Raw genomic sequence first — 7,251 nt, forward strand, 5'->3', positions numbered from 1 at the left:
CTCTCCTCCCTGCTCCTCCTCCCTCCTCCCACCCCCTCCTCCGTCCATCTCTATTTTTTCTGTTTTATACTGTAGTTTTTTACTATGGTATAATGTAGTTTTTTTTACTATTTGTAGTAAGTGTTTAATAGAATTAGTAAGAAAATTAATAAAACTAGTTGAACTAGTTTATTTTTAGTTAAGAACTAGTTTATTTTTATTTATAGTAAATGCTTAGTTGAACTAGTCGAATTAATAGAACTAGTATAATTAAAATTTTAGAATAGAACTAGTTTATTTTTAGTAAGAAAATTAATAGTACTAGTTTATTTTTAGGTGTATTTAACAGTATTCAAGGTTGATTTGTTTTGAAGTGGACATGTCATATTTTGAACATGTCACATTTGTTGTTATTTTTTTAGTTAAAGCAATTATTCCCGCATCGGCGTCGATGATGCCTATGCCGCATCCTCGTCGTCGACTCGGTGGAGGACACCTGCTTGATCCGAGGGGCCATGTATGGGACCGGGCTCCAACAGGCTGGTACTGGGAGGTGCTACCTTCTGGGGGGCGCAGCTTGGTGAGGAGCCAACCCATCGTTGACCTGAACCTTCTTTGGTGGCGGTCGCGTGGGCCAGTGACGGTGCGGAGGCTTGAGGACCCCGCGGAGGTGGTACATCACCGTGTCAGCGGGGAGGACGAGCATGTCCGTCGCTACATGGTTGCGTTGGAGGGCAGGTTCTCCAACACCTGGTAGGTTCTTCAGGGATCTCACTGGAGCTATGATCCTATGATGGTTCCTTCTCTTTGGGTGTCCACCGCCGGCGCCGATACCCGTCGTTCACTAGGGTTTTAGCTGTATTAGTGATGTTATATGTATGATACTATTCGAGATGTATTAATGATAATATTCGATGATGTACGGATGCAAGAGATGATTTAGTTTTGCTTATTGAACGCTCAAATAGGAGAAGTACTCCTATTTTGAATGCTCAAATTGGAGCCCACTATGCAATGTGTATGCATTTGATTAGTTGATAGCTTATAGGGTTTTTGTTGTTGCAGAAATCAAGGAGCCCCTCCATCATCCCCGTTGTCGTCCCCGTCACCGACCCCCTACAACCACGAGGTGAGACCAGTCAAATCTCCATGTCAATATGAGTCCTAAGATATTTTGAAATGTTTTTGTTCATATTTTCAACAATTGAAATGCAATGACCATCAAGTTTGAATGCTCATATGATGTAGATATAGACATGTATATCTTGTGTTGCTCAAATAGGATATGTGTTTTCCCAAGTGGCCGGCCATGTTTGCAGGTTACACCTCCGAGTGGCCTATGTTCTGCCGGAGTGTTGATTAATTTCCATTCTAACAAATTTCAGGCGCGACATATGTCCTCTTTTAGCAAAGGTCATGCCGGATTTTTCCGTGAATTTCAGTCGCTCGACATTTTGGTGTAATGCACTCGGGGACGAAGGGAGGAGCGACCATCACCGATGGTCGAATATATACACCACATGAGCTGAGAGTTTTCAAGAAAAGACTGGGCAGACCGATAGTCAACCCGTGATGAATAATACTGATCTAATTTAGTTTTTGTGGTACATATATTTAATTGTACAAGTTTAATCTTTGAATTATGAACATAGGAAAAGTCGTCATCGGAAGATGAAAGTTTCCCGGGGGAGTGTGACTGGTGCAACGACGACCGAGGTCTGTGAGACAGGCCTCACCTGGATGAAGGTCGAAGTTTTAGCATTATGCTCCAGGAGACCTTCGATGTTGAAACGGTATGCAATGACGAGACGTGTTTTTTTCATAATTAAGCACGACTTCAACTACTTCAACCTGTAATTTTTTTTCTTTTACAATACTACTAGCTTATCCCATGCCATGCAAGATGCTATGTCTTGGAGGGGATGGATTTTGAAGATCATGAAAGTATGAAGACAATGAAAATTCACCTAAGGACCCATCATGGTATGGATTTTGAAGTAAATCTATACAATTCTGAGAGTGTAACCCATTTTTGTTGCTCGAATTGGGAAGCACTTTGCAAGATGTATGATTTTCATGAGGGTATGCTTCTCACCATGGATCTTGGTGATCTTGACAGCGCCCAAGACAATATGGACATTTGGGTCCTTGTTGATACGCTTCCAATTCTACCGCTATGTGAGTTTCTCAAGCATAGTTATTAAGTAATTTATATTGTTTATTTAAAAATAGTTGATATCTTATTTCGATTGACATCTTATTTTCATTCTTCAAAGAATGTGCGGAAGATGGTAGACAACACCTACTACACCGATGGCTCAAAATTAACTTATCAGGAGAAAAATCATGTGATCTCATTTATTACTGATCTCATTTGAGAATTGCAATATCTATTATCAAACTCCTCCACATTATGGTCAATATGTTCCACTTGTGCACGTGTTAAACTACGATAACATCCATGGAGATGCCATGGTAAGATTTTTTACTATTACAACATCCGTGCATCTTTTGCATAAATTCTTCTAAAACTGAACTACATTGCTAACTACGAAGTTGTTACTATGTTTTTCAACAGAAAATCCTGAAGGATTGTGTGCCCCATCTGATGTTTCAGAAAGGTCACCTTGATGTTTTGAACATACGGCCAGGTCATCCTACAAATCACTCCTATCCATATCGGTTTTCTAAAACCGATGAAGACATGACAATCAAAGATTGGAAAAAATGTATGGTCAATCGTAGGGAGCTATATGGAAGCAACATTTGAAGGGCAAGAATTGGAGACATGATAATATCCATTCACCATAATGGAGAGTCAGGGCCTATCTTGTTTTATGCTATTTTACCTAAGATAAGGTAGTAGGTCCTATGAGAGAGAAGTAGGTCCTAGGTACAATGTGTTATTATGTGGTACAATGTGTTAGAGTTGATGGTGATGAGGAGGAGTTGTGATTATGACTAGTGTCCAACTTGCTATATGATGTCTCATTGATGAAAATGATGATCATGAGGAGGTGTTATATGACAATGATGTATTATAATTATATGTTGTTAATAATATGATTATGATGATATTTATTATATCATTGGGTGAAAGAACCGCGGATTAGTTTCAAGTGGATGTCCATCCACTTGAAACTAGTCCACGGTTCTTTCACCAAGTGATGTAATAACTGATTATGATGGAATAAAAAAGAACTATAATATGGAATAATAGTAGTAGCCTGGGCTGCGAGAAGCGCTACTAGTAATTACCAGTAGCACCCTTTCTAGGTAGCGCTACTACTAAGTGGATATAACAGTAGCGTGGGTACACCCATGGTACTGCTAACGTTTAGTTGTAGCGCCTTACTAGTAGCGCTGCAATCCGCGCTACTGGTAGGCCAAAAACCCGCGCTACTGCTAGGCTTTTCCCTAGTAGTGTTAATTTGGTCATACATTCCAGAAGAATTAATTATTTGACCATCCAATAATTTTTCCTACAAGTTTTACTTCCTTTTTATGTATATTTCAAAAGTAGACGCATGATACACTACGAAAAAAAGACACATCCGTGACATTTTGGGCCGAATGATTTTTTTTCTGTCATACTTATGACACTTCTATGACGATAATTGTGACAAAACCCGGTATCATCATATATGTGGTGGGCTCGTACTTCTATAACAAAAAATCATGATAGAAAATGGGCTTTTCGTCCTGGGCAGGCCGGAGACGCAGCTGCATGATATTCTTTGGGCCGTCCATGACGGAAAAAACCATGGTAGAAACGAGGGCGAGGAAAATTTCGGCGAGTTCCCATTTAGGGTGGGAGGTCGGGGCCGAGGGATGCGCGTTTATCTCGTACACGTAAGCGCGTGTGAGCGAGGCGTTGGCTCTAACTGAACCCGAGCAAGGCGTTGGGCTCTAACTGAACCCGAGCGATTGCACTGCAGGCTACGTGTTACTGAACCCGAGCGGTCGATCGTTGGTTGTTAACTGAACCCGATTGAGTGACTCCTTCGCTATTGCTGCTAACTGAAGCCGATTGATGCTGCCTCTGGATGAACAGTGAGCGTTGCAGCGGGGGGAGGGGTGGATGAATAGTGACCGGTGGGGGTGGATGAATAGGACGCCGTAGCGTTGCCTCTGGATGAACAGGACCCCGGTTGATCAAGCTGGTTGGGGTTGGATAAACAGGACTTCGTGGAGGGCTGGATGAACAGGACGACCCTGTGGAGGGTTCGATGAACAGTAGACGATGGAGGGGTGGATGAACAGTGTCCCATGGAGGGGTGGTTGAACAGGAGCCCTTGGAGAGGGGTGGTTGAACAGTAGCCGGCGGAGTAGCGCACGGTGGAGGCTAGATGAACAGGAGCCCGTGGATGAATAGTCACAGGTGAAGGCTGGAGGAGGTCAACGGTGGATGAACAGTAGCCCGTGGAGGCTGGAGGACGTCGACGATAGAGATGATCAGTATCCCGTGGAGTCCCGTTTTGTGGTATGCCACACCCCTCCCGATGAGCAGGACCCCCGTTTCGACCATAGCGCTCCAACACAAGTCCGTTTTGTCCGTTTTGCGGTACGCCACACCCCTCCCGATCAACAGAACCCCCGTTTCCACCGTAGGAGGTATGTTTTCTCCGTTTTGCGGTACGCCAGACCCCTCCCGATGAACAGGATCCCGTTTCGAACGTGGCCGGTCGAACACAAGGCCGTTTCCTCCGTTCTGCGGTATGCCAGGCCTCGTTTACATTGCCTGTTCCGTCCAAGCCCTCCTGATGAACATGACGATGCATTCCGTTCCGACCCAGCCGGTTGGCTCCCCATGAACACGACGATGACGCAGTTTCTCCGTTCCGACCCAGCCATGTACACAAGCCCAGGCCGTACGTATGCGCGAGTAGGGGTTCGAGACACCGCCCGTATGTACGTACGTTGCCGTTTTTTCTTTCTTGCACACTGGCCGATGTACATAAGTGCACATGCTACATGCGCGCCTCTACGATGACACGTGTGTGCCTCTACATCCACCAGTATGTACGTACACGTTCGCGACCAGAATGACAACGCTACGTAGGCTTTGACCAGGTGAGTCCCGACTGTCAGGAACTTCCTTGCGTGCGAAGATGTAGCTGGTGGGTCCCAGCAGTCAAGGGGGCGAATTGTTTTTTTTTTTGCCCGGACGCACTTCCTTGCGTGCGAACATGTAGCTGATGGGTCCCAACAGTCAGGGGGTGAATCATTTTTCTGCCTGTAATATGGACGCACTTCCTTGCGTGCGAAGATGTAGCTGGTAGGTCCTAGCAGTCAGGGGGGGAACATTTTTTTCATGAAATACGGTGGCCCGTCCAATGGGTTCCTGCTGTCAGGTGGAGGAATAATTATTTTGCGCATAATAAGGAGGCACTTCCTTGCGGCCGCCATGGACCTAGCTGTCAGCCTCTCCACATATAGTACTCTTCCGATGGAAGTCGTTCCTTGACCACCTTGACCAAGCCGCGCCGAGAGCACCAGGGCGATGGACAACGGCGAGGCCTAGGAAGGAAGGGGACTACACGGAGCCAGGGAAGACGCGGCAGTGGTTGCCCAAGCCACTACTACGAAAAGGCCTACTAGTGGCGCACTAGTTTTGCCTACTAATGGCGCACTACTGGTGCGCCACTAGTATCACGCCACTAGTATTATATACTAATGGCGCACCACTGGTGCACCATTAGTATCTGGTATACTAATGGCGCACCATGTCGTGCTTCATTAGTATAGAGCAACATGCGCCATTAGTATGCCTCCGAGGGGGCCATATATACTGTCACATCCCTAGTTTGGTATGACCTAGACTAGCTGGTCATTTGTGCATCATGTTTAAATTTCATTTAAATTTGAAATGAGGATTGGTGGAACCCTCAGAATCATTGTTAAAATGACCCAAATAAAAATTTCTCCAAAAGGGTCCAAGAAAATGCTCATGTTGCCCTCTGAAAATATTGGACAGAGATAAAAATCAAAACAATATTTTTAGGAGCTCATGGATATTTATTTTGGCCATTTGGATTAATTCGATAAATATTCGCATTGGAAAAATATTTCTATATATATGAAATATGGTCCAAAAATTATGCCAATTATAAAAGAGCTCTGGAATAATATATCTAGCTCCTGCAAAACTTGGCATAAGGAAATTAAATGATTTAATATATTTATTAAGTCAAAACAAATGTCAGAACAATTAGAAAACAAAAATAAAAGAAGGAGGGGCTTACCTGGGCCTCCCCTCCCCTGCGCAGCCCAGCAGCAGCAGGCCGGCCCAGCCAGGAGGCGGCCCAGCAGCCACGCAGCCACGCAGCCCTCGATGCCCCGGACGAAGCCACGCAGCTGCCCCGCACCGCTCTCAATCTCCCTCGCCCTCCTCCTCTCCCCCTGCTCTCTCTCTCTCACCCGAGAACCACCGCTGCCGCCGTTCGCCATAGCCATCACCACCGACCTCCCCTCGCCTCCCCGACACACGCGGAAGCTCCGCTCCTCCGCCCTGAAGCTCCCCGTCAAGCCGTGCCCCTCCGGATGCCCCGTGGAGCCGTCGCCGTCGCCAAATTCGACTCCGGCCGCCGTGGACCCTCGCCGGCGATTCGGGAGCTACCGGGCATCCCCGACCTCGCCCTCGCGCTCGCTAGTTCCGCGGTGAGCCCCCGCACCGAACCCCCTCCTCCCCGTGTCCGTTTGCCCCGTCTAGCTAGCTCGCCACCGCGCCCGTAAGCCCCTCGCCGCCGGCCATGGCGCCACGGTGGCACGAGCCCAAGCCGGTCCCTTCCGCGCGCGTCCCCGTGTTCCTGGTGACGCCAGGAGCCTGTAGGAACCCTCCGTCTCCACTGCCGTGCACCACAACGCCGCGGCCGCAAGTTGCCGAACTCCGGCCGCCGCCCTGAGCTCTGCTCCGGCGAGCTCCGCCGCCCCCGGAGCCTTCCGCGTGTTCCACTGGATGCGCGTGAGTGCGGGCTTCGCGTGGGTGGTCTCCGCCACCCGAATGGTCGCCGGAACGGCGATCCCGAGCCCCTCCGCCGTCTCGGGCCTCGCCGGCGGCTAAACGCCGGCGGGATTGACCGGTCAACCGCGCTACCCCCCCCTGACGCTGACCAGTGGGCCCGACCCCCCCTAACCTTTTAATTAAATTAAATTAACCCCTGTTAACCCCCCTGTCACTGACGTGTGGGTCCCACACGTCAGATTTGACCTGGACAGCCGCGTTGACCAGTGACGTCGTGCTGACGTCATGCTGACGCAATTATTTATTTT

This window comes from Triticum dicoccoides, chromosome 4A, assembly GCF_002162155.2.
Source record: "Triticum dicoccoides isolate Atlit2015 ecotype Zavitan chromosome 4A, WEW_v2.0, whole genome shotgun sequence".
Lineage (NCBI taxonomy): Eukaryota > Viridiplantae > Streptophyta > Magnoliopsida > Poales > Poaceae > Triticum > Triticum dicoccoides.